The sequence below is a fragment of the Macrobrachium rosenbergii genome, chromosome 27, assembly GCF_040412425.1.
Source record: "Macrobrachium rosenbergii isolate ZJJX-2024 chromosome 27, ASM4041242v1, whole genome shotgun sequence".
Classification (NCBI taxonomy): domain Eukaryota; kingdom Metazoa; phylum Arthropoda; class Malacostraca; order Decapoda; family Palaemonidae; genus Macrobrachium; species Macrobrachium rosenbergii.
In genome coordinates this window covers 28,608,394-28,634,243 of record NC_089767.1, presented here as the reverse complement: position 1 = coordinate 28,634,243, position 25,850 = coordinate 28,608,394, and the positions used below count along the sequence as shown (strand labels likewise).

The window sequence follows — 25,850 nt, the reverse complement described above, 5'->3', positions numbered from 1 at the left end:
ATATATATATATATATATATATAATATATATATAATAAAAATATATTATATGATAATTCAGGTAAAGGTAAAGTGTTTCACATCACATGTGTATCAGTGGATAAGGTTTTAATCTGATAAACTTCCATTTATATATATATATATATATATATATATATATATATATATATATATATATATATATATATATATATATATATATATATATATATATATATATATATATATATATATATATAGATGCAGTAACTGTGCTTTATATCCTATATGAGATATCACAACGAGAGAAATAAACCCCTAAATTCCGTCTCTTCTTTCTCTCGTTCTCTTAACATCTCTGTGGTTTGATTAATCACCAGGAAAAATTAACTCGTTTGGATTTTCCTTTTTCCTTATCTTCTTCCCGAGGTGATTTTTCATCATTAGCTTTCAGCTGCATCTTTTCACTTGCTTCATATTTATCTTCCAAATGTTTATGATGTGAGGACATTAAACGTTCTTGTCCTCTTTCATTTTTCATCTCCTTTTCATTTTTAACTCTAATGCGAGCAGAATATAAGAGGAGGAGAAGAAGCTATTTAGAAGGATGCCATATTAACAGTTTGGAGGAAAGGCCTTCACAGGCATATATTGTATTATGTCACACATGAACGTGGTGCATTTTTAGGCTTCACTTAAAGTTCTTTATAGGGGTCCCTCTAGGCCCGTAGCGAACACCTCTTTCTTTCCTTTTGCTGTACCTCCGTGCATATTCATTTTCTTCCATCTTACTTTCCACTGTCTCCTGACAATTGTTTCATAGTGTAATTGAGAGGTTTCCCCTCCGTTTCGCTCCCAAAACCTTTTAATTCTCAATTTCCCATAGGTCCCAGCGCTTGGCCTTTGGTTAAACTTTATATTGCAGTCCATTTATAAGCTTGATCAGCTTAATGGAGATAATTGGGGTATGCTTGAGTTATCTTTAATGCTCAAAATGTATTTACTGGTGTGTTTTGTATCTTTGAAAAGGACACAAAACCATAGTTTTTATTTATATATTAAGTGGGAAAGCGGAATGGAAAAAGTAACTTCATAAGAGGGCAGAAATGAGATTTTGTCACCTTTAATTCTGCAGTTCTATCGCCTTCAATTTTCTGCTGTTACAGCCAACTCGAGACTAAGGCGGAAACCTGAGATGCATTTCAGTAGTCTCTGCCACCTCATTTATGGACTCTGTAATTGCTGCATGCCTCACACTGTTAATTTCCTCTCCTAACCCAGTGCACATGCCTGTACATGCCAAAGTTCTGGGCCCACCGGTAAATTCATGCTTTGGGGAGGAGAACTCGCATTAGAAGTCTCTCTCTCTCTCTCTCTCTCTCTCTCTCTCTCTCTCTCTCTCTCTCTCTCTCTCTCTCTCTGTAATCAAATTTACAATGGCAAATTACACAGGATAAATCGAAAACTCGTCTATGAGACTGCATGGCAAGAAATTGTTGAAGTGCAGCAGTTCAATTATATATCTATAATAATAAAATCCGAGTGGATCTTGTTTGTCCTCCCCGGGTGACAATAGGGGAGACATGCCACAGCCACCCACCCCTGGAAACCGGCTTGGCCGCCCCGGGTGGGAAAGGGAGGGTAGGAGAGACATTCACCCTCCTCCTGCAAACCTGTTTTCCGCCCTGGGTTGGGGCATGGTAGGTAGGAGATCGGGAGGGTAGAGGAAACAGCAGCGCCGGGTTCCAGAGCTCGTAGCACGCGCCAACAAGGTCGTTTAATATTAAACGAGTAAAGGAATTTATCCATGTGGAATAAAAGTCAGAATGGCAATGGAATGACCAAGGTCTAAGGAAAACCATGAGATTTTTCCTTTAGTCAGGAGACCGGAGAGAATGTAAATTGAACCTTGCGCAGCAGAACGTAATTCGTCAAGAGAACCGGCAGTTATTGCTGAGGCAAAGCCTAAGCGAATTACAAAGTAGAGCAAAAGAATTTTGATCTGATTGGATACATCCTCTTTAACTGGAACCTATTAGAGGAAAATGAGGGCACCTAGATATCCAGTAATCTCGGCACCAATACGATAGAGAAGGAATGTAAAGCTAGTTTTAATAATTTTTTTTAAACGAACGACAATTACCTTGACATTATCTTTCAAATTTTTCTTAATCTGATTAACTACAAACTAAAATGAATTATTTTTATATTTCAGTTGTAAAGGAAGTCAAAATAGTGAAGCTTTTTTTTTTTGGAGGCTTTCTAACCAAGGCAGACTATTCTTTAACGTTTGTTATTTTGTGTACCTAACATTCAGGCTAAGCATACGCACATGAATGTGTGTGTATATATATATATGTGTGTGTGTTTGTTTGTTTGTGTAAGTACATAGAAACACACACATGTATGTATATATATATATATATATATATATATATATATATATATATATATATATATATATATATATATATATATATATATATATATATATATATATCACTATCATAGGGAGAGAGAGAGAGAGAGAGAGAGAGAGAGAGAGAGAGAGAGAGAGAGAGAGAGAGAGAGAGAGAGAGAGATTACTTGACGATCAGTTCAATCTTCACCTGGTGAGAGGTATGGCCTCGTCGAGGCCCTCCCGGAGTGGACTCTCCCCATACTGCTAATTGCAATAATTGAAAGCAATGATGTTGGATCTGACTTGGGATTGAATACAAGGTGCAGCATCGATTTAGAATTACGCCCTGTATTACAGAGAGAGAGAGAGAGAGAGTTTATATTACTGTCTTTGACATTAGTATATATATATATATATATATATATATATATATATATATATATATATATATATATATATATATATATATATGTGTGTGTGTGTGTGTGTGTGTGTGTGTGTGTGTGTGTGTGTAAACGTATGTATGTATATATATATATATATATATATATATATATATATGTGTGTGTGTGTGTGTGTGTGTGTATTAAAATTACTTCGCTGAGAAGCAACAAAAGCCTTATTTATTTCCACAATGATCTCAAGAAAAAAATTAATGATGAACATAAAATGCCGCAGTTCACCTAAAGATTGCATTTGGTATCTAATGAATAAAAAAAATACATTATGAATGAAAGCCTAAAGCATTGATGAATAAGCAAAATATAAAACCCTGTAAAAGAAAAATCCATTTTTGTATGAATAAAACGAGAGCATAAATGCCTTTCTTCCCCTCAGAACGGGCGCAGCGGGAAAGTTTTGGCTTTCTTTCAGGAAGCGTTAGAAACGTACCGCGACTCTAAAACAGGAATGGACTTCCATAAAACATGGAACCAATACGAGTGGGGAAGATAGGAGGAAAGAAAAGAGCGAAAAAGTTAATGGAAAACTTCCAATTCTTTCCTTTCTCTCGCTTGAAGTCATACATACAAACATCCACACACACACACACACATCTATACGCGCGTGTGTTTGTGTGTGTGTGTGTGTTGCGGTGGGGTGTGTGTGTGTGTGTGTGTGTGGCGGTGGGGTGTGTGTGTGTGTGTATTAAGTCATCATTGCTGTTAGGATAAGTTCGTCGTTGGAGGGGTGGGTAGAGTTCTCGGCTAGCACGCTGTTGGCCCGGCGTTCGACTCTCCAACCGCCCAATGAAGAATTAGAGGAATTTATTTCTGGTGATAGAAATTCATTTCTCGTCATAATGTGGTTCGGATTCCTCAATAAGCTGTAGGTTCCGATGCTAGGTAACCAGTTGGTTCTTAGCCACGTAAAATGAATCTATCCTTCGGGCCAGTCCTAGGAGAGCTGTTAATCAGCTCAGTGGTCTGGTTAAACTAAGATATACTTAACTTAGCTGTTGGGATATCTCGTCATTTTACGCTTTACTCCATTTTCGCGTAATTCTTTCTTCATTTTATGAAGTATCGATGTTGTTTTTCCTTTCTTCTTGTTATTCATGATCACCGGTTCTCAATGATGAACCTCAGAACAAACTAGCATTATGCATTTCCTATTTTACTCACATTTCCCTTAAAGCTACAGTAATACCTTTTAATTATACCTTTTACCACCATTTTTCAGACTTTTTCATAATCAAAAAATCCTTTTCCAGGCTTACTTAAAAAGCTTGAAGGTGCCAAATCCAACGTAAACCGGTTTCACTAATCCTTACCATTTGCTTCCTTTAAATAAGCAGCGGCACTGGACTCAAATCCCTCAGACTTTAATTTTAAAATATGAAAACTTCAACGAAGCACAAGGTTATCTTAAAATAAATCTTGTAACAAATAGCTGTGATATTTCCTTTTCGAGATATTCGTACCAAAATGGAATGTTTCTAATCTTGCATCTAAAAACACAACCTCTTACGCACCAAGCAAATACACACACAAACACACACTCACGCGCGTGCGCACACAAACTAGGAAACAAACAATCCTAACAAAATTGTAGTACATAATCCATACCTGAGTTACGCCTTTGGACCAGTTCAGAAATATGCAATCCTCCTCAGATACTTAGATGTCTAGTCGTCTCATCCCTAAAAAAGAATACCTCAAATATTTTAGGTCTAAGATCAAGCAAAAGGTGATTCAGGGAGAAGAAAAACGATGCTCAACCGGGAATTGATACTCTAGCCTTTCGAAGAATAAAAAAAAAAAGGGACACAGTATTAAAGTATGTGAAAAACAATTGATCTATCAGAGCAATTTGGAAAGTTGGAAATCGAGTGGATTTATACAACTGAGAAGGAAGTTACCTTCTCAGTTGGCTCTAATAAACACCAGAAAGGATAATATATTTAAACTGGACGACCTCACGACTGGAATAGGAAAATTTGAGGTCGTTATTCTTCAGATGTTTGTAAAGTAAAAAAAACCTATCCTCGGTTAAGGATCATTAATCCTCAATAGATAATATATATATATATATATATATATATATATATATATATATATATATATATATATATATATATATATATATATATATATATATATAATCATTATAAGTATAATGCTATTCTGAGTACCAAAGCAATGCGCAGCAGAAATGCATCAGGATAAATAAATATTAAGAATTTTCTGACAAACAGACAGTTCTCCTCATATATAGAAAAACAAGTTTTAAGATTTAGATGTTCAGTTTTAATTTAATAATAAACTTATTATCTATGTTAGATGAAGTAGGCTTCGCATACAGTTTCTCATCATTTCCTTAAACCCAGCTTTCCAAAATGCTTCAGAATTAAACGGAATTACAAGGTTAATGTTTCAGTGACAGCACTTCTTAACTAATATTATGAAATATCCATAGCTATTAGTCTCATCTTATAAATTCAACCGGGTAACAAAGTGATCACGTACCTGGAAAATGAAAACCACACAGTAAACCGTTTTATTGAGAAGAACAAAAGAACAGATCGACCGTGAAATAAGAATTCATGAATGTGAAACTGTGTTGTTCTTTCGAATCCGCTGAAATTGCTGCTGTCGGGAGAACAAATAAGGAAATTGGAAAAGATGGTTCATTGCTGAACAAATGTGGGTATTACGTAAATATTCTATCTTTTCCGGAAGAGAGAGAGAGAGAGAGAGAGAGCGTTCGCATACCGAGAATATATTACTTGAAGGCCATGTTGGATATTCAGTTTATTTTCGCTTGCCGGAAGCATAATTAGGGAAATTGGGAAAGCTGGTTTATTTTTTAACATAAATAGGAATCACATAACCACTCCACCACATCTAGGAGAGAGAGAGAGAGAGAGAGCACCTACTCACACCGTGTATGCATTACATTGCACCCATGTGGTTTATACATTTATTTCAGCCACATCCAATACGTAACATCCAAGAAATATTTCCATATTTCTTCTAAGAAAAGAAAAAAGTAAGGGAGCAACGAAATACATTTACAAAAAAAAAGAAGAAAAGATGCAATTGCTTGCTATTCACAAGCATGTCTCCTCTCTGATTGCCTGGATTCAAGCGTCCCTCTTGTCTCCCCTTCAGCGAGAACGAACAGTTTATTCCCGAATTCAGCGAGGGAATATAAAATGCGAAAAATTAAATTATATAAAGAGCAGCGTCGTTAGGAAGTATTCAGTTCGCTTCTAACCTGACTTTATTTATGGCGGACGCTTGACTGAATCAGGAAGTACAAATTCTGAAAGCAAATCGGAAAACCTGAAGAAATGTGAGGATGGATTTGTCATGAATGAAATACAAGTGAGTCATAGATGGAATGTTTGGTCTTCAACGAACCAAGAAGAATATGAAAATATTGGAACAAGTGAAGACGTAAAAATACCGAAATGGCGGATGTCGGCTAAGATGGTGGATATCACCTATATATAATTTCAAATGATTGCTGACAAGGAAAATAATTAAAAACATGTCTGTGTCACGAAGATTTAGATATTTACACTTTCCAACTTTTAAGGGTTAGAGAGAGAGAGAGAGAGAGAGAGAGAGCAAATTAAAATTTGTTCAGATAATTCATGCAGAAGACAGAATAAATACAGGATTTAATATACGCTTGACATTTTGTAATGTCCAGGCGTACGACATTTGGAATCTCAAACAATATGAAATATTGAAAATAAATTGTTTATATATTAATTCAAAGAGAAACAAAGATGGTACTTAATGTTCTTTACCTCAGGCAGATACGAGTGAAAATGAGTTTTAATAATACTTAAGAAGATGCACTTACAATAATTGAGAGATAAAGTAGTTTTTACCTTGAAACTAGATAAAGAACTTATTTATAGCCACATAACTGCTAGAATATCACCTTAACATGAGCAAAGAGGGTTATATATCTTAGCAAAGGTGCTGCACGCTGCAGTTAGCACTAATCTCTGCAAAAGCAGGAAGGATGGAGACAAGCAAAAATGTCCTGAAGTTTCTTCTGCGCAATCGGGTTTTCTGTACATTGTATAATGCTGTATGAAACTCTTAACCACGGCCCGGTGGTGGCCTGTGTTGTTGACACCAATAGCAGTGCCAGACGCACGGTCATGGTTAACTTTAACCTTAAATAAAATAAAGAATACTGAGGCTAGAGGGCTGCAATTTGATATGTCTGATGATTGGAGGGTGGATGGTCAACATAACAATTAGCAGCCCTCTAGCCTCGGTAGTTTTTAAGATCTGAGGGCGGAGAGAAAAAGTGCGGACGGACAGACAAATGGCCATCTCAATAGTTTCTTTTACAGAAAACTAAAAAACCAGTGAGCCAAATTCAGTGTTTGATAATTGATAAACTAAAGTATATTGCTAAAGTTGATTTGATCCATAAGCTTGTGTGACTCTCGATAATACAAACCTCACAGTTACTCTCGACCAGCCTTAGAATTTGGTTTTGTGACAACAGAAGATATCTTGGTTTCCATGCTACTCTGGCGGAGGTTCAACAATTTAACAGAGGATTTCAAAAGAAAGTTAATATATCTCAGGATCAAAGTTATCATTGAAGGCGATGTATTTCTTTAAATAAGATCAGTTGACCACATCTGAACTAATGCACAACTTTAAAAAATACAGGTGCTACTTTTTTTTAAATAACCTAATGCATTTGTTCAGTCTTCCTCTTAATCGACAATCCGATGTGGGCTATTCCAGCAACAGACCTCCTTGAACTCTTTATACTATTAATAAATAAACACTGTAATATCTTTGCATTCGTTAACATTCATTCATATATATATATATATATATATATATATATATATATATATATATATATATATATATATGTATATATATATACACATACATACAAATATGACCAGGAAATCTAATTTTTAGCTACAAGTTTCAAAAAGTTATGTAGCCCCAAATTTGTTTTCTTGACAAATGCCTTTCTAGAGCCAAGAGAATGTCTTATAATTCAAGGGAGCAACGGCCAGCTACTAATTTTAAATCCCTTCGCCTTCCATATAATCATGACCTGAGAAAAGTTTCTAATAATCTTAAAAAAGAAAGACATGGGTATAGAGTAATTTTTCGATACCTCGGAGTGTACGCTACAGGGTGTAAAAATGTTATATTGGAGAAAGTGGTCGTTCCCTAGTGCAGAAGAAACGGGAACATATTGCAGCCTGCCGTTTGTGTGATGTTTACAGCGCCATTGCTAAGCACCCTTGGGATTCTAATCATGCCATTGACTCAAAAAAAAAAAAGGCAAAATTGTTTATGAAAGTAGGGGTAGGACCACAAGGAGGACTGTGGAAGAGCTCTCATCACTTTAGATGACACCTTTGAAGGGAATACTGGCATTATGAAAATATTTACTTTCAAGTAAAGAGCTTTGCAAAAGGGCCAGAATTAAGAACTTCAGAAATGTGCACTGCCTTCTCCGGTGTGATAATGTAGGTAACCATCCATCGCCTGTTCCAGAGTCTTGAGATCAAACTACCATTTTGGATAACGACCCTCCAGATACCGTTCAAGAAGAAGACCAGTGTTTTGTGCCGCCTCGTAGATCACTTAGAATTCTGGAAAGAAATATGACCAGATGACTTGTTCACTCATTTTAACCTTGTTTATCAATATTATTTCAGTTTTTTATTTTATTTCTATTTCGTCATCATGTTGCATGTCCGTTTTTGGTTTAGTGATCAAGTCCACAGATGGATGGACGAAAGCTTTAAGCTCTGTAAATATTTTTACAAATGCATTTCGTCTTTCTAAACAGTGGTATTAATGTGGATCCTTCTATTTATAACTGAGAACCACGATACGGTGTTTTTATATATCATTATATATATATATATATATATATATATATATATATATATATATATATATATATATATGAATGTCTTTTCCTGTAATACTACAGTGTAATATGAAAATAAGAAGGCCCATAAAACACTATTTAAACGTTGAAACCATATATTTCAGGCACTTGTTTCTGTGCCCCTGTTCACTGGTAGAATATGGACAGGTGGAAAGTTACAATGGTATATATACAAAAACATGAAGGTGTGGCCTTAGGCCTCCGATGTTAAGGAGGTGGCGTTTCTTAAGAAGGAGGAGAATGACCAAATTCCTAGTGGTTTTTGGCCTCATTAGCTCCCGTTTGGCGATGGATCTGGCGGTCGCGTTTCTTGGGTCATCTTCTTCAAGAGGGGTCTGAGGATTAAGGTGTCGATGGCGTCTGATTTCAATGTCCTCCTGACAGGTTCATATTGTTGGTTTGATTGATGATAGCAGATTCCAGCATCTTTCTTTTGTACGGACAGCTACTCTTGAAAACCAACTCCGCCCCACTCCAGTTAATGACATGCCCTGTATTTCTAATATGTAGGAAAATTCCCGAACTCTCTGAAGCGTAACGTACTGATCTTTTGTGCTCTGTTATTCTTTGCGAGAGCGATCTACCTGTCTCGCCTACATAGATGTCATGACAATTACTACACGGTATCTTGTAAACTCCGGCTTCTTTCCTTTTGTTATTTAAGTATACGTTAACGAGCGAACTCCCGATGGATTTGGGATAATGGAAAATGAAAGGATTATTAGAACTGAGTTGCTCGGTGGCCTTTTGGATGTTTTCATCGTATGGAAGCTTTATTTTGTTGTTGAAGTCTATTTGTCTGTTGTGAGTGGGACCTCTGTAGTATATTTTATTCGCTTTATTAATAGCCCTCTCGATAATGTGTGGTGGATAGAGTAGTTGCATTAGGTGTTGGCGGATCGTGTTAAATTCTTGATCCAGGTACTCATTTGAACATATCCTAAGTCCTCTGAGGAATAGGTTGCACCTACCATGATTTTTACGGAGACGTCGTGGTAGCTTAAGAAATGAATGTAGGAGACAGCGAAGGTGGGTTTTCTATATACTGTAAATGCATACCTGTTCTGTTTTCTTATGATCAGTACATCTAGGAACGGCAGTTTTCCGTCCTTTTCCCATTCTGTTTTAAATTTTATGGTCGGAACTAGCGAATTTAGCCTATTAAAAATTCATTAAAGTCCCCCAGCTATTGTCCCAGAAAGTAAAGATATCATCTACATATCTAAGCCAGATCATATTATGGGGTTTGATAGACGACAAAAGTTCCGTTTCGAAATATTCCATGTACAAGTTTGCTAGAAGGGGTGATAGGGGACTTCCCATGCTACAGCCAAATTTTTGTTTGTAAAAATTACCATTGAAAGAACACACGTTGTTGGTTACACAGAGGTTGATAAGTTTTAAAGTTTTATCTATGCCAAGAGGAAAATGGTCTTCATATGGTTGTAACTTCCTCTCTAAGAAAGACAACACGTCGGCAAATGAATCGACGTCTAGACTGAGCAGTTTGATGTTGTTTGAGGGGATGTTTAAACTATTAAATTTTTGTATGAAATCCTCTGCATGTTTGACGTGGGAGGATGAGAAGGTTCCTAGAAAGGGTGATAACAAGTCTGCGAGCCATTTTGATAATTTGTACATGAAAGAGCCCCTGCTAGATATTATGGCCCGTAAAGGAATCCCATCTTTACGTGTTTTCGGGAGGCCGTAAAAATAGGGGAGAGAGGGGTTGATTACCTTGAATGTCTCTAGTAATTCTATGTCTTTTTTATTGCCCCTATGGTTCTAACTGATTTGTTAAACTGAGCAGCAATATTTGTTGTGGGATCTTTCGTTAATTTGTCATAGGTCTCCGCATCGTTTAGAAGTTCTTGAACTTTATTGATGTATGTCTCCATATGAAGACCATTTTCCTCTTGGCATAGATAAAACTTTAAAACTTATCAACCTCTGTGTAACTAACAACGTGTTTTCTTTCAATGGTAATTTTACAAACAAAAATTTGGCTGTAGCATGGGAAGTCCCCTATCACCCCTTCTAGCAAACTTGTACATGGAATATTTCGAAACGGAACTTTTGTCGTCTATCAAACCCCATAATATGATCTGGCTTAGATACGTAGATGATATCTTTACTTTCTGGGACAATAGCTGGGGACTTTTAATAGGCTAAATTCGCTAGTTCCGACCATAAAATTCAAAACAGAATGGGAAAAGGACGGAAAACTGCCGTTCCTAGATGTACTGATCATAAGAAAACAGAACAGGTATGCATTTACAGTATATAGAAAACCCACCTTCGCTGTCTCCTACATTCATTTCTTAAGCTACCACGACGTCTCCGTAAAAATCATGGTAGGGTGCAACCTATTCCTCAGAGGACTTAGGATATGTTCAAATGAGTACCTGGATCGAGAATTTAACACGATCCGCCAACACCTAACGCAACTGCTCTATCCACCACACATTATCGAGAGGGCTATTAATAAAGCGAATAAAATATACTACAGAGGTCCCACTCACAACAGACAAATAGATTTCAACAACAAAATAAAGCTTCCATACGACGAAAACATCCAAAAGGCCACCGAGCAACTCAGTTCTAATAATCCTTTCATTTTCCATTATCCCAAATCCATCGGGAGTTCGCTCGTTAATGTATACTTAAATAACAAAAGGGAAGAAGCCGGAGTTTACAAGATACCGTGTAGTAATTGTCATGACATCTATGTAGGCGAGACAGGTAGATCGCTCTCGCAAAGAATAACAGAGCACAAAAGATCAGTACGTTACGCTTCGGAGAGTTCGGGAATTTGCCTACATATTAGAAATACAGGGCATGTCATTAACTGAGGCGGAGTTGGTTTTCAAGAGTAGCTGTCCGTACAAAAGAAAGATGCTGAATCTGCTATCATCAATCAAACCAACAATATGAACCTGTCAGGAGGACATTGGAAATCGGACGCCATCGACACCTTAATCCTCAGACCCCTCTTGAAGAAGATGACCCAAGAAACGCGACCGCCAGATCCATCGCCAAACGGGAGCTAATGAGGCCAAAAACCACTAGGGAATTTGGTCATTCTCCTCCTTCTTAAGAAACGCCACCTCCTTAACATCGGAGGCCCAAGGCCACACCTTCATGTTTTTGTATATATCCATTGTAACTTTCCACCTGTCCATATTCTACCAGTGAACAGGGGCACAGAAACAAGTGCCCTGAAATATATGGTTTCAACGTTTAAATAGTGTTTTATGGGCCTTCTTATTTTCATATATATATATATATATATATATATATATATATATATATATATATATATATATATATATATATATGTATATATATACATACATATATATGCATACAAGTGCACACACAAGCGTAAATTCAACTAATCCTAGTCCATCCTTTGATTTGCTGGACCTAATTTTTCTTTCTCGGAAAAGAGACAATTAGATATTTTACAATTGGCTTATTGCTCTGACTAGGGCCTACATAAACACTATCCTGTTACGCTCTCCCAAAGCAAAGATAATTAGACTGCCGTGCTAAATTTGTTCTAATGGTCAGTGTTCTTATATCAGTTAAACGTTTAGTAAAAAATCTCTACGATCCAAGTTAATTGTTAAATTTTAAATATCAGTTTTAGGAACTCTTGCACTTGATTTTTTTATAATCAAACCGATATCGTAAGGTTTCCATCAAATTCACGGTTATTTCTGGTATATACCTCAGAAAAATCTGTCATGAAGCAACATAGACTCAGATATTTATATATAACGTCATGTAGGGTCAGATTTTTTCTTCTATTTTTTCCCTTTTTCAATTTCTCCAACCTCACTTTCTTTTATCCGTTTCTCTCTGTTTCGACATTCTGACCTTTCCTAGATTGTCTCAATTTAAGTCTTGAGGATACTTATCCCGCCCCCCAATTTCTTGTATCCTCCTGAATCATCACCTTATTGATGCGTCTCTTTTTCTCAATAATTCCTCCTTCATTTTCATTGCCCTATTGTTATCGTGTCACTCGACCTATTATATTTTATATTTACTGCTCTTCCGTATACTACTATAACCCTCCCTCAAAGCATTCTCATTAATGCTTTGTATCTTGGCACTGGGAAAGGCTTTCCTGAAGTTGGCTGAGCCGAAATAAGGATGAATGAGAAAGCAAAAGTTATTCTGTATATCGACAAAAAAGCTTAAACGATGATATTGCAGGTAGCCAGAAAATACTTCCACTTTTCAACTCGATTGCGTCATTCGATACGCTCTCATTTACCTTTCTGAACTATTTTTCTTTACTGGCTTTTCTTTCGAAGAGAGAGAGAGAAAGGGAACTGACTCGGTTATGGCGACACTTGTCTTTCGTTCAGTGAAAGTACAGGAGGGAGAACGGAGGTGAAATTCAGCTCTATGAAGTATATTCATTTTGCTTTTTATGCATTTTCGTCTCTGCAGTTTTCCTTGTTTTATTGTATTGCAGGTTGAGTTTCAATGTCAGTTCTTGGAAACTATTATATTGCTTTGTTAATTCCCAGTATATTTGATCTTTGATCTTGAGGTTTTTTGTTACATTTTACTTGGCTATATATATATATATATATATATATATATATATATATATATATATATATATATATATATATATATATATTATAAATTTATATATATACATGACAGATGTTGGTGCAGTCAGACCACAAAACACATCAGATAAGGGTGACAAAGTGAAGGTTAGTCATTAATGGTTAATACATTTATTACGGTGACGCGTTTCTATATTGTTACATTTACAGGGCTAAAAAAGAGAGAGGAAAAAAAAGTACAATTTTAAAATACATGGAATGTAAAACTTTAGAGTCTCAACATATTATATGTATGTACATTAAAAAGCAAAGTAATTCCAGAGAAAAGCACCTGTTAGTCCTAAATTTGAAGAATGAATGAATAGAAAAGGAGAGAATCAAGTTAATCAACAAAGAAACGGGCTTAAGCTAGATACAGCTGTGCTGAGGAAGAGTGTGAGTTCAACTTGTGCACTAACTGCCTAATGAATAACGATTCTAAAACGAGCAGTTCATGAAAACAGCTTGTCTGCCTCAAGACAAAGTCAGATTTCTGATGTTGGTTAGGATTGGGCAGACTAATGGTTAACACATTTATTGAATCAGGTGACTCTCAGCAATCGTTTTCGATCCCACGATTGCATTTACATTTGCAGTATCTAGAAAAAGAGATGGAGGTAAAATATTCGCGTAAAAACGATATTTCTTTATGGCATGATTCCCATAAAATACATGGAGGAGAGTAAAAATTGAATTGTAAAAAATTATAGAGTCTCAAGATATTATATGCCTGTAAAAGCCCCTTTTTTGTAAAAACACAAAAAGAAAGTTATTGTTTCCAGAAAAAAACATCCTGATTAGTCCTAAAATTTAATACTGATATTTGTTAATAGAGAAAGTCGAGAGAATCAGATTTAATCAACAAAGATAAAAACGGGCAATTTTCCAACATGCTTTCCTCCAGGAGCACATAAAAATGTGCTGGGAAGAGCTGATCCCATTGAGTTCAACCTGTTTTTATAAATTGTCATTAAAAATGTCCAGCACTGCTAATGTTAAAGTTTCTTAAAACAACGATTGTAGTTAAATGAGCAGTTCATTGGGTTGTAAAAATTTTACCTGAAATAATCTCAATTGTTTCTTCCACTGGGACATTCATAAACAGTGATTTCATGATGTTGGTCATATAAAATCTGAATTGGGCAGACTGTTCCAACCACCTTTTCGATGGCTAACACCTTTAGGATGTAATCAGCCCTGAAACGCTCAGCAATCGTTTAGTCGATGACCGGCGATTGCTTTTCAGGAAATGTGTGTGTGTGTGTGTGTTTACAATAACTATATATAACCTTTGAGATGGAACCACTTTATCGGTAAAATATTTTCAGCCAAAAAACGATTATTTCTTTAGTGCATCATGATTGACACTTGTATGTGAGCACTCGTGTCCATTCATAGGATAAATGGTATGCACGGATATATTGCTATAAACACGTATGTGAACATATAAATTGATTTAAATTCAGTAACTCCCAGGTCACTTATATTTGCTTTGCAAAGAGAAAGGAAGTGCTAGGCCTATATTTTCCCCTCTTCAAAGGGAAACAATTTTATATTTTATCCTTGAGTTTTATTTCTTCCTTTGACTTCCGTACATTACTCTCTCTTACCGCAGAGACAATTGGCCCGACCATGTTGAATTTCTATCTAATTACCTTGGCGGTGTCTGCGTGGCGCGTAGGAAGGTCTCTGTGTTTTTCAACAGCCGTGAATTATCAAATAATTTCCAGGAGTGGACGGTTACCTGTAAAAATAAAGAAATCAGCAATTAGGATGTAAGTTATGCAAGAGATGATGTAACGTTGCTGGTTACCTAAACAACTCATTACGCTTTATTCCACCGAACAAGATCATTAAGAAACAATGTCAGCATAAGCAACACGCTGAGTTTTTTCTTGGTTTAGTCTGTTGTTTACTTATCTTTTAGCCAAACAGGTCATATCATTTTATATATACACAGACATACGAGCGCGCGCGCGCGTACACACACACACATCAAAGAACTCTTGGATTCCATGATATACATTGATGTATTTATGGCACTGCAATATCATCTGTTTTCATTAACAAAAGTAAAAATTCTTTGCAAAAATAAAATTGTATAGTTGATTAAAGTTTACAGCCTCCTGTGGTAGCTAAAGGCAACTCGTAGGATGCAGGTTACAATAACTTGATGTCAGTTACAGTGTATATGGATAGAGCTCGTTGAAGATATTGTATTGTACAGTGCACCCCTTCCTTTCCTGGTGCTTTATGCTACGTTTAATGTCTGTCTATTACACTGCAGTTTTTCCTTTCATTTTTTAGCGGTAATCCTGACTTTAACGTTATCACAGTTATCTTTGCTTTCTGTCAGAATTGTCATTCTTAACACCCTTACACTTGTATTAAAAAGCCGCGGATATAATTATCTTCAGTAAAACAATAAAACACCAATAACCCCTCCCATTATTCATTCATATGTTACGATTTAAAAAGTATACCTTTTCCCTCAAGGTCATGCCAAAGTCTTGTATTCCGTGGCCATTACTTCTGCACTAAAAGTGTAAAAGTTTGTTGATAGACAGAGTTGCCGCGAATAGCGTTTGTTTAACAACTAGGCAAATTCTTCCTTAGCTTTCACTTCTCTGCAGTGTTTCTTTCTTGCACAGGTCTTTTAGATGCATTACGACCGCCATCTCTTATATGGTATTGCATTTCTTTGCCAGCGGATGAAAATTTTTCAAATTGCTGATTTTTCTCCGGTTTTCAAACATAGACGAGGAAATTTCCATTATTCGACTTGTTATTGATATTTTTCTACATCCTGCTACTTGAATGAAATGTTTAAAAGTACGGAAAATTATATTTTTCATATTCTCTGCATGTATAACTTTTATCGTTCCTTATACATATAAAATGTAAGTAAGAAAAGTGAGTACGCCATCTATTGTAGGAATAACAAAACGTCAAGGCTTACTTTTCCTCCAGCGTCCATGGAACTAAGTTTTCCCGACCTTCTTTTCAGAGTCCTTGACGTCGGAAAGCCGGTTGATCAGTGCTGGTGTCAGACTGTTCCAGCGACCATCGGCTCATTTTCGTCAGTCTTCCCGGGTGGTGGTGTCATTACGTTCGTATCAGTGGAGATCTGAGTGCTTGGACCCTGTTTGGTAATTGGGTGGTTTGAGCTTCATATCAGGTAAGTAATTATGAACGTTCGTGGCGTGAAAATCCCAACGGGTTATTTATCTTTTTCGGTTAATGTTCAGTGAAAATATCAGGCGTTCAGTGTTCATAAATGGTGTATTTAGATAGTTATTTCCTGTAGTTATTTTCTGCCGTTAAGTCGTTGCTTTAACCAGGAATGGGTCGAGTAAAATATTTGTATATCTTGAGCAACTATTTCATAGCATCGTGTCTTTGGTTTTAAAAGGGTAAAGCCTAACCTACTCAATGGGTATTCCGTTAAATGGTTTTTAGTAGTTTTAAAATCAGTGTTTTGTTTTGCTTATAAAGTGCATCCTTGTTCGACCGATAACGCCGCCCGCTTAGTTGCGAAAGTTTTTTAATCAACTTTACTAAACTGGTCTAGGCATTGTAGTTTATTTTACGTGATTAGGATAACAATTGTAGGTTACAAGTGCGTAAGGTAGGAGGATTAAACATTTTGCTAGCGTAAATTTGAATCCATTTGCGTTAAGTTTTGCCGGGAAAGTGAGGTACGTATAGCAGTATGAAGTGTTAGCCAGTTATCCAAAACTAGTGAGAAGGGTTAGTTTCTAGAAATCCCATAAGTGCTATAAAAAATCTTTGAAAAATGTATCCATAGTTATCGTATATCCGGTCTCCGAGGATGTTTGCCAAGAGAATCATAATAGCAGTTAAGAACTGGTTTTTTTGAGTGTAGCCTAGGCTAGCCTGCTTTGCCAGTGAGTTCTTAACGTGAACTGCAATGAAATATCCACTCATAATATTCGTGTTAACTCTTCATGAATTTAATGCTTTAGGTAGCTAGTAGCAATAAATTGGTTGAATGTCAGGTTATAGGGCAATGAATTACATATTGCCATACCTAAGCACACTAGTTTAACATGCAATTTACTTACGTAATTTCGTCACTATGTAGTTTGATCCTCAGCTTTCTGCTGTATTGAGTATTAAACTCGTGACAGGTAGTCATAAGAGTAGCCGTTACGGATATTTCTGGAATTAGTCTGCTAACTTATACTTTTCAAGTTGTCAGTTTTCAAAAAGCCGCAGAATTATCTAGTTTCATTTGATGAGACTTTTAACGTTGAATACCCACTGTAGGTTAAACAGTTAATGTGTTTAGTTTTTTTTTTTGTAGGTCAGTAAATTATCCTTTTGTAGCATACCCATCTATCAGAACTGACACGTGATTGCCCGTATTATAGGCCATGGAAAGTCTTTTCGATGCTTTCGATGCTAGTTTTTCGTGAGCAAAATATTTTAAAATTGAAATTGTCAGACTTTATTTTGTGGTACTGAAGGCAAAAAACTTGCTTTTAAGTTCTTAATTATTTGAAAGGTTTCAGTTACTCTAGAGATTAGACGGTCAAGCAAATTTTTTCCCTGGTTTATATTTTAACCATGTTAGGTTTTAAAATTGAACTTGCCCAGGGTTCTTTTGTGGTACTGAAGGCAGAAAGTTTAATATTGTTTGAAAGGTTTCGGTTACTCAAGAGATTAGTATGGCTAGTTTTTTTTTCCAACAGTTTATATTACTTTTAACCTTAGGCACAAATTTTTAAGATTGCCGTTTTAAACGTTTAGGTGAGTTTTCAAATTTCAGTAGTCTGTAATTGTGGGGTTGACACTGTTTTATTTTCAGGTAAGGATGCAACCGTGTTCAGTAATTATGGTAGTCTGCAGGTCAGCATTAGTTGAAGATTGCCCATGGAAGTGAAGCAGATATGACAGTACAAATTCAGCCTAAGCTGTTTGCCCAAGGATGTGAAGCAAATATGGCAGTACAAATTTAAAAGTTCAAATTGGAGGAGGCAATGAATTCTCATACACTGGACTACAAGTATTTCATAGCTTGGAACAAAACAAAAATTACTCCCAAGCTTACCATAGCTTTAAACGGAAGTCAGCGACTAATTCACCGGAATTTAAACAGGTTTGTTGTGTTAAGTTGTAGCAACAATTTTAATTTCAACAGAATATTGATCCAAGGTTAGTTCATATTAAGTGTTAAGATTAAAATTTTTTTAATAGTTAAATATTCAAATAAGTAATTCCTCTTTTCAGAAAAATTTTTAAATTCATTTTGGATTAACATTGTAAATATGAATAGATTATTGCTTTTAATTAAAGTAAATTAAATTAAAAATTTTTGCAAATATGAACAGATTATTGCTTTTAATTAAAGTAATTTAAATAAAAAATTTATTTAAGTTTTAATGAAATAAGTGGGGCCACCTTAGTCGGGGTGGCTGTGCTGCTCCGGCTAAGGTGGTCCAAGGACTGTACATGGTAGACTTTGTCTACCATGTACAGAACCGCTGTTTAATTTTCTTAAGGTTGAGTTCAGTCTTTTGTGTTAGGCCTTTAGTCTTAAGTCCAGTGTTGTTGGAATGTAGGTTTCGACTGGAAAGTCCAGTGTTGTTGGAATGTAGGTTTCGACTGGAAAGTCCAGTGTTGTTGGAATGTAGGTTTCGACTGGAAAGTCCAGTGTTGTTGGAATGTAGGTTTCGACTGGAAAGTCCAGTGTTGTTGGAATGTAGGTTTCGACTGGAAAGTCCAGTGTTTGACTGGAATGGTTGTTGGAAGAGGTTTCCAAAGTCCGGTGTTGTTGGAATGTAGGTTTGATGGAAAGTCGGTGTTGTTGGAATGAGCTTCCTGGAAAGTCCAGTGTTGTTGGAATTTTTTGGAAAGTCCAGTGTTGTTTATCTTCGTCATAGCATTTTTGTTGAATGTAGGTTTCGACTGGAAAGTCCAGTTGTTGGAATAGGTTTCGACTGGAAAGTCCTGAGACCCAGTGTTGTTGGAAATTTCGACTTCCAGTGTTGTTTTAGGTTTTTGTTGTTGGAATTAGGTTTTTGGAAAGTCCAGTGTTGTTGGAATGTAGGTTTCGACTGGAAAGTCCAGTGTTGTTGGAATGTAGGTTTCGACTGGAAAGTCCAGTGTTGTTTGTAGGGTCCAGTGTTGTTGGAATGTAGGTTTCGACTGGAAAGTCCAGTGTTGTTTTAGGTTTCGACTGGAAAGTTTTGTTGGAATGTAGGTTTCGACTGGAAAGTCCAGTGTTGTTGGAATGGTCTTAGATTCCAAAGTGTTGATACTGATTCTGAGCCCTAAACTTTTTTTTTTTTTATCTTCGTCATAGCATTTTTGTGGTAAATTCCAAAGTGTTGATACTGATTCTGAGCCCTAATCTTTTTTTTTTTTTTTTTTTGGTAATCTTAGTCATAACATTTTTGTGGGAGGCTTTTGTCATATTTTTGTGGGAGGCTTTCACATTTTTGTATGAGGTTTTGTCATTAGGTATGTATTGTGGGAGGTTTTGTCATTAGGTATGTATTGTGGGAGGTTTTGTCATTAGGTATGTATTGTGGGAGGTTTTGTCATTAGGTATGTATTGTGGGAGGTTTTGTCATTAGGTATGTATTGTGGGAGGTTTTGTCATTAGGTATGTATTGTGGGAGGTTTGTCATTAGATATGTATTTAGGTATGTATTGATTTGGGAGGTTTTGTCACTAGATTTGTATTGTGGGAGGTTTTGTCACTAGATTTGTATTGTGGGAGGTTTTGTCACTAGATTTGTATTGTGGGAGGTTTTGTCACTAGATTTGTATTGTGGGAGGTTTTGTCACTAGATTTGTATTGTGGGAGGTTTTGTCACCAGATTTGTATTGTGGGAGGTTTTGTCACTAGATTTGTATTGTGGGAGGGAGATTTGTTTTGGGAGGCTTTGGCATTAGATTTGTATTGTGGGAGGTTTTGTCATTAGATTTGTATTGTGGGAGGTTTTGTCATTAGATTTGTATTGTGGGAGGTTTTGTCATTAGATTTGTATTGTGGGAGGTTTTGTCATTAGATTTGTATTGTGGGAGGTTTTGTCATTAGATTTGTATTGTGGGAGGTTTTGTCATTAGATTTGTATTGTGGGAGGCTTTGTCATTAGATTTGTATTGTGGGAGGCTTTGGCATTAGATTTGTATTGTGGGAGGCTTTGTCATTAGATTTGTATTGTGGGAGGCTTTGGCATTAGATTTGTATTGTGGGAGGCTTTGGCATTAGATTTGTATTGTGGGAGGCTTTGGCATTAGATTTGTATTGTGGGAGGCTTTGGCATTAGATTTGTATTGTGGGAGGCTTTGGCATTAGATTTGTATTGTGGGAGGCTTTGGCATTAGATTTGTATTGTGGGAGGCTTTGGCATTAGATTAGATTTGTATTGTGGGAGGCTCTGGCATTAGATTTGTATTGTGGGAGGCTCTGGCATTAGATTTGTATTGGGAGGCTCTGGCATTAGATTTGTATTGTGGGAGGCTCTGGCATTAGATTTGTATTGTGGGAGGATCTGGCATTAGATTTGTTTTGTGGGAGGCTCTGGCATTAGATTTGTTTTGTGGGAGGCTCTGGCATTAGATTTGTTTTGTGGGAGGCTCTGGCATTAGATTTGTTTTGTGGGAGGCTCTGGCATTAGATTTGTTTGTGGGAGGCTCTGGCATTAGATTTGTTTTGTGGGAGGCTCTGGCATTAGATTTGTTTTGTGGGAGGCTCTGGCATTAGATTTTTTGGGAGGCTCTGGCATTTTTTGTGGGAGGCTCTGGCATTAGATTTGTTTGTGGGAGGCTCTGGCATTAGATTTGTTTTGGGAGGCTCTGGCATTAGATTTGTTTTGTGGGAGGCTCTGGCATTAGATTTGTTTTGTGGGAGGCTCTGGCATTAGATTTGTTTTGTGGGAGGCTCTGGCATTAGATTTGTTTTGTGGGAGGCTCTGGCATTAGATTTGTTTTGTGGGAGGCTCTGGCATTAGATTTGTTTTGTGGGAGGCTCTGGCATTAGATTTGTTTTGTGGGAGGCTCTGGCATTAGATTTGTTTTGTGGGAGGCTCTGGCATTAGATTTGTTTTGTGGGAGGCTCTGGCATTAGATTTGTTTTGTGGGAGGCTCTGGCATTAGATTTGTATTGTGGGAGGCTCTGGCATTAGATTTGTATTGTGGGAGGCTCTGGCATTAGATTTGTATTGTGGGAGGCTCTGGCATTAGATTTGTATTGTGGGAGGCTCTGGCATTAGATTTGTATTGTGGGAGGCTCTGGCATTAGATTTGTATTGTGGGAGGCTGTGGCATTAGATTTGTATTGTGGGAGGCTGTGGCATTAGATTTGTATTGTGGGAGGCTTTGGCATTAGAGGATGCTTTGGCATTAGATTTGTATTGTGGGAGGCTTTGGCATTAGATTTGTATTGTGGGAGGCTTTGGCATTCAGATTTGTATTGTGGGATTGTATTGAGCCCTACATTTTTTGTGGGGGAAGGCTTTTGAGCTCTGTTTCCCCTTTTGTGGGAGTCAATTGAACCCAGTTTTTTGTTGGAGGATTTAGAGACAATTGAGGTTTGATTAAAGTTTTAACTCCAAATTTTGATCAACTGTCACACTGGTACTTAAGATGGTGAGGGTTTGTGAGAGTTAGGTAGGAACAGTTAAATTGCAGTCTTGAGACAGTGATTTGATAGATGTTGAGGCAGTTAAGTCTCTGTAATAAATTAAAGGAAATTGAACTTAAGAACCTTGGTGAATAGTCTGCCCTGGCTTATATGCTTTTAATGCTTACAGCGAGTTTGGACGAAATGCCAGTTGCTTATGTATCCAGATTGTGTATTGTATTTATATTTTCTATGTATATGGCCCTGACCTTAAATATAGGATATTGATTGATTTTTTGCTTATTGCATGGGCATTTTTTTGGTTATTGGTCAGATGCAATGCCACAAACCAGTCTTGAGTGTCAGTGTTTCTTCATTGATATACAAGGCTGTTTTCAGTGATATACAAAACTAGCTTGAGTTCAGATGAGTCTACCCAGTTAATTCTGACCATCCTCCGCTGTAGTTTGTATTCAGGTTGAACTGTGTATAATGTTAAGTGATGTTCATACTGTTGAGGATGGTCTGATTTTCATAGCACCTCTGGGTTTAACCAGTGTGCCCAAGCAGTAGACATACTTGGAATGGTTTATTCCTACTAGAATTGGAGTTTTGATTCATGTGAATGTGGTTTAGTTGTAAGAGCTGAGCTTTCAGGCAGCCATGTGACTTGACAAATTCCAGCTTCCCTTCCAGGGTAGATAAAATCAACCTTGGTTTGATGATTTGAGATTTGGGCACCTGAGGTAAATTCTGAAGTGTATAGTGGCTTTTTTGCTCAGTGTGATTTTTTTTTATCTTGAAGTACAGCAAATTTTGGACTGGTCCAAATATTTTGATTGGGTAATGCATCGCCTGACAGATTACTGAATTAGGTTATCCATTCAATAGGAAATTAGGTTAGTATGTTGTATGGGTTCTTCCTGAGTTTTGTAAGCAGTTTGCTATAATTGCGTTTAGTGCAAGGAACTTTTTCAAGTTCCGGACTGCCTGTAGATGAATGTGGTGGTAAAGGTTAGGTCATACTTTTATTGTGGATTTTCGGAATTGGTACATTCACAGCTATAGATTTCTTCTTTTATGAAAAGCTAGGGAATTACTCCTTGATCTGATGGTTTGGTATAGTTAGTTTTTCATTACTGCCGTCAAAGCCAGCCACAATCTTCGGTGATCTCTTGTTGCTGGTGAATTACAGTATATAATGCATATAAATCCATATCCTTTGTAGTGTGCAGTTACTGAATAGAGGTTGATACTCAAACTACTTAAATTTAAAGTTACGACTTGAGTCCAGCTTTTTGGAGAGTATATTGTTCCCTGTTAGGTTTTTAACTTGTATTTTAACTTGTATTTGAAGTATTAGTAACTTTTCCGTAGCTATTTAGTTATTTGGGGAGCTAATGCAGAAGTTTCACTATATAGCAGCTTTCATAGTTGACGTACTAGGTCAGCACTATGCCTAGAACTTGTAGCGTATTCAGTGCAGTTGAACCAGGATTAACCAGTAATCTTGGTAGTGTCAGAAAATTGAAGTCCTAGTTTTGAGGTTGCTGTGATGCTTCTATAGTGCTATGAAATTTTCTCAATGTACAAATCTTTGTTGTATTGCTGCTTGAAGTTTTCAGTAAAGTTTTAGGAAACAGGATTTAGTTCCAAAAAATGGGATACAGTAAATTCATTGTCTATGCACCCCCCCTAAAAAAAAATAAAAAAACATTCATGCCTGTTAACTTTATCCAACAGATTTTAAGACTGGTCCGAAGTTACTTCGTACTGCAAACAAGTTCTGAATTAATCCCACGATGCATAAATTTGCTATCCTTCAAGTGATATATGGAGGTCTTGAGAAATCAGTACTCCACTAGTGGATGTGAATGTGAACTCAAAGTACAGCAATGTTTATATACCTTTGTATCCAGTTACATATTCAGATTCTCAGATGTACTTTAATGTAGTGTTTGCAGTCTGTCCCAAACCTGTTGAATTAAGTGTATTTTGCCTTACTCCAGAAATGGGAGAAATTTGAATAGTTTTAATTTTAGGCTGTAGCAAGTGTTAAGTTACCCGTTGAATTACTTTAGATTTGGAGGGTTTTGTAGGTGAAACCTACAAAAATCTTAAAATTTGGCTTGAATATTCAAATTTGAGATGTAAAATATCCCAATTGAGATGTAAAATGTCCCAAGTTGAGTAATACTGTCTGAAGTGTGGGTCAGTTATAATCCCCAGAAGTTAATGTAAGATTCTATGGTTAATTCTTCTGCAAGAATAGTGAAATGTTCTGAAGTTTAAGTTTAAATTGCAGTGCATGAAAACCTTCAATAAATGCAAATTGCAGTAGTTTTTGATTATTCAGCCTTTTTACTGTCTGGTTAAAGTATAAAATCTTGGCATGTCAGTTTGAACAGCTTATGGACAATATCTTGGGCAAAGAATGGCTTTAAAATGAGTATTGGGAAAAATGTAAGCTTTCTTTGAAAGCTGTTGGCATAAACAAGGTTCTGAGAAATGCCGGGGAAACGGCAATTTAGTGCATGCTTATGTATTATGCTATTTACCCCTCAAAGACGCAATTTGCAAGGCTGACGATTTGACTCCAGAAGGGGTCTTAATTCTTTGAGCCTGAGTTCAAACGTTTAGTTTGCAAGTCTTTAGTTACACAAATGTCTAATGCTTTTAGAACTGTAGCGTGTTGTCAACTGCTGTAGGTTTCAAGATCAAGAATTTATTGAATTGAACATAGAATTTAGGCCAAACGCCAAGCACTGGGACCTATGACGTTCAAAAGCGCTGAAACAAAAGTTGGCAGTAAAAGGTTGGTGTAACAAGAGGAAAACCTCAGTTGCACTAAGAATAGATTATAGGGTGAAAGTAAGATGAAGAGAATATGAAATGTACAGTAATAAGAGGAACGAAAGGGGTTGCAGCCTAGGGACCGAAGGCGTGCTGCAAAGAATGTTATGCCCTAGTGGTATCTTATGGGGACGTAATCATTAGAGGTGAGCATGCTGTATAGCAATGTTAAACCATTTGAATGCTCTTGAATTGGTGCCTGTGTTCAAAAGTCTTTTGCACATTTAAAGCATTTGCTTAAGCTCTCGTAGGTAAACAATTTAGTTTAAAATGTGCATAAACAATTTGCGTAGTAACTTGATCATTCACACAAACAGCCAACGGGAGTATGTCCAAACGTGGTGTACGCTAGCTTAGGCTGCTACCTCTACCCTACGCTAAATCCTCTTTAAACATTAGTTTATGGAGAAAACTAGTGGACTCTGAGTTTGCATCATGAGCCTGATGCAACACCAAAAATTGAGGCACTAGCAAATTGGTGATAGACATGGAAACTTATCCTACAATAACTTCTTCCTGGATCATGAACCACTATAAATTGCAGACAATGTTGACCTGACCCAAATGCATTTGATTCTTTGGTGCAGTACTTGTGAATGTTTGTACAGTATGTACTACCCTGTACTGTGTACAGTTAACACTGAAAACTCGAGTACTTGTATTTGCACCTTAACCATCTCGCGCAGCTGCTTTCTCAGACACTCAGTACAGCTCGCGTGGTGCACTATAGGCATTACTAGAGGTCTTTTGTGGTATTCCTTCGAGGCCTAGCTGCAACCCTTTTCATTACATGTACTGTACGAACGTTAATTTTTTTCACGTTACCCTCCTAGCAATTTTGTAGAGCAACTGCGAGGTTTTCTTCCCTTTTGTAGCTTTTAAACCCTTTGTTTCCCTGTTGGCACTGAATGACCCTAGGTCAGAGCACTTGGCTTTTAGCCTAAGTTTCATATGCTATTCCAGTAGACAATCTGCACATTCCAAT

At 36.7% G+C, this 25,850-nt stretch overlaps 1 long non-coding RNA gene across 1 annotated transcript in view; it reads left to right on the top strand.

Moving 5' to 3' along the window:
* LOC136853514 (uncharacterized) overlaps nt 1-24,349 on the top strand; it is a 592,216-nt gene extending 567,867 nt beyond the window's left edge. Inside the window, exons 4-6 of the long non-coding RNA XR_010857488.1 lie at nt 16,424-16,594; nt 18,248-18,538; nt 23,756-24,349. This is a non-coding gene — a long non-coding RNA (uncharacterized lncRNA). The remainder of the gene's footprint in view (nt 1-16,423; nt 16,595-18,247; nt 18,539-23,755) is intronic.
* The last annotated feature ends 1,501 nt before the right edge of the window (nt 24,350-25,850 follow it).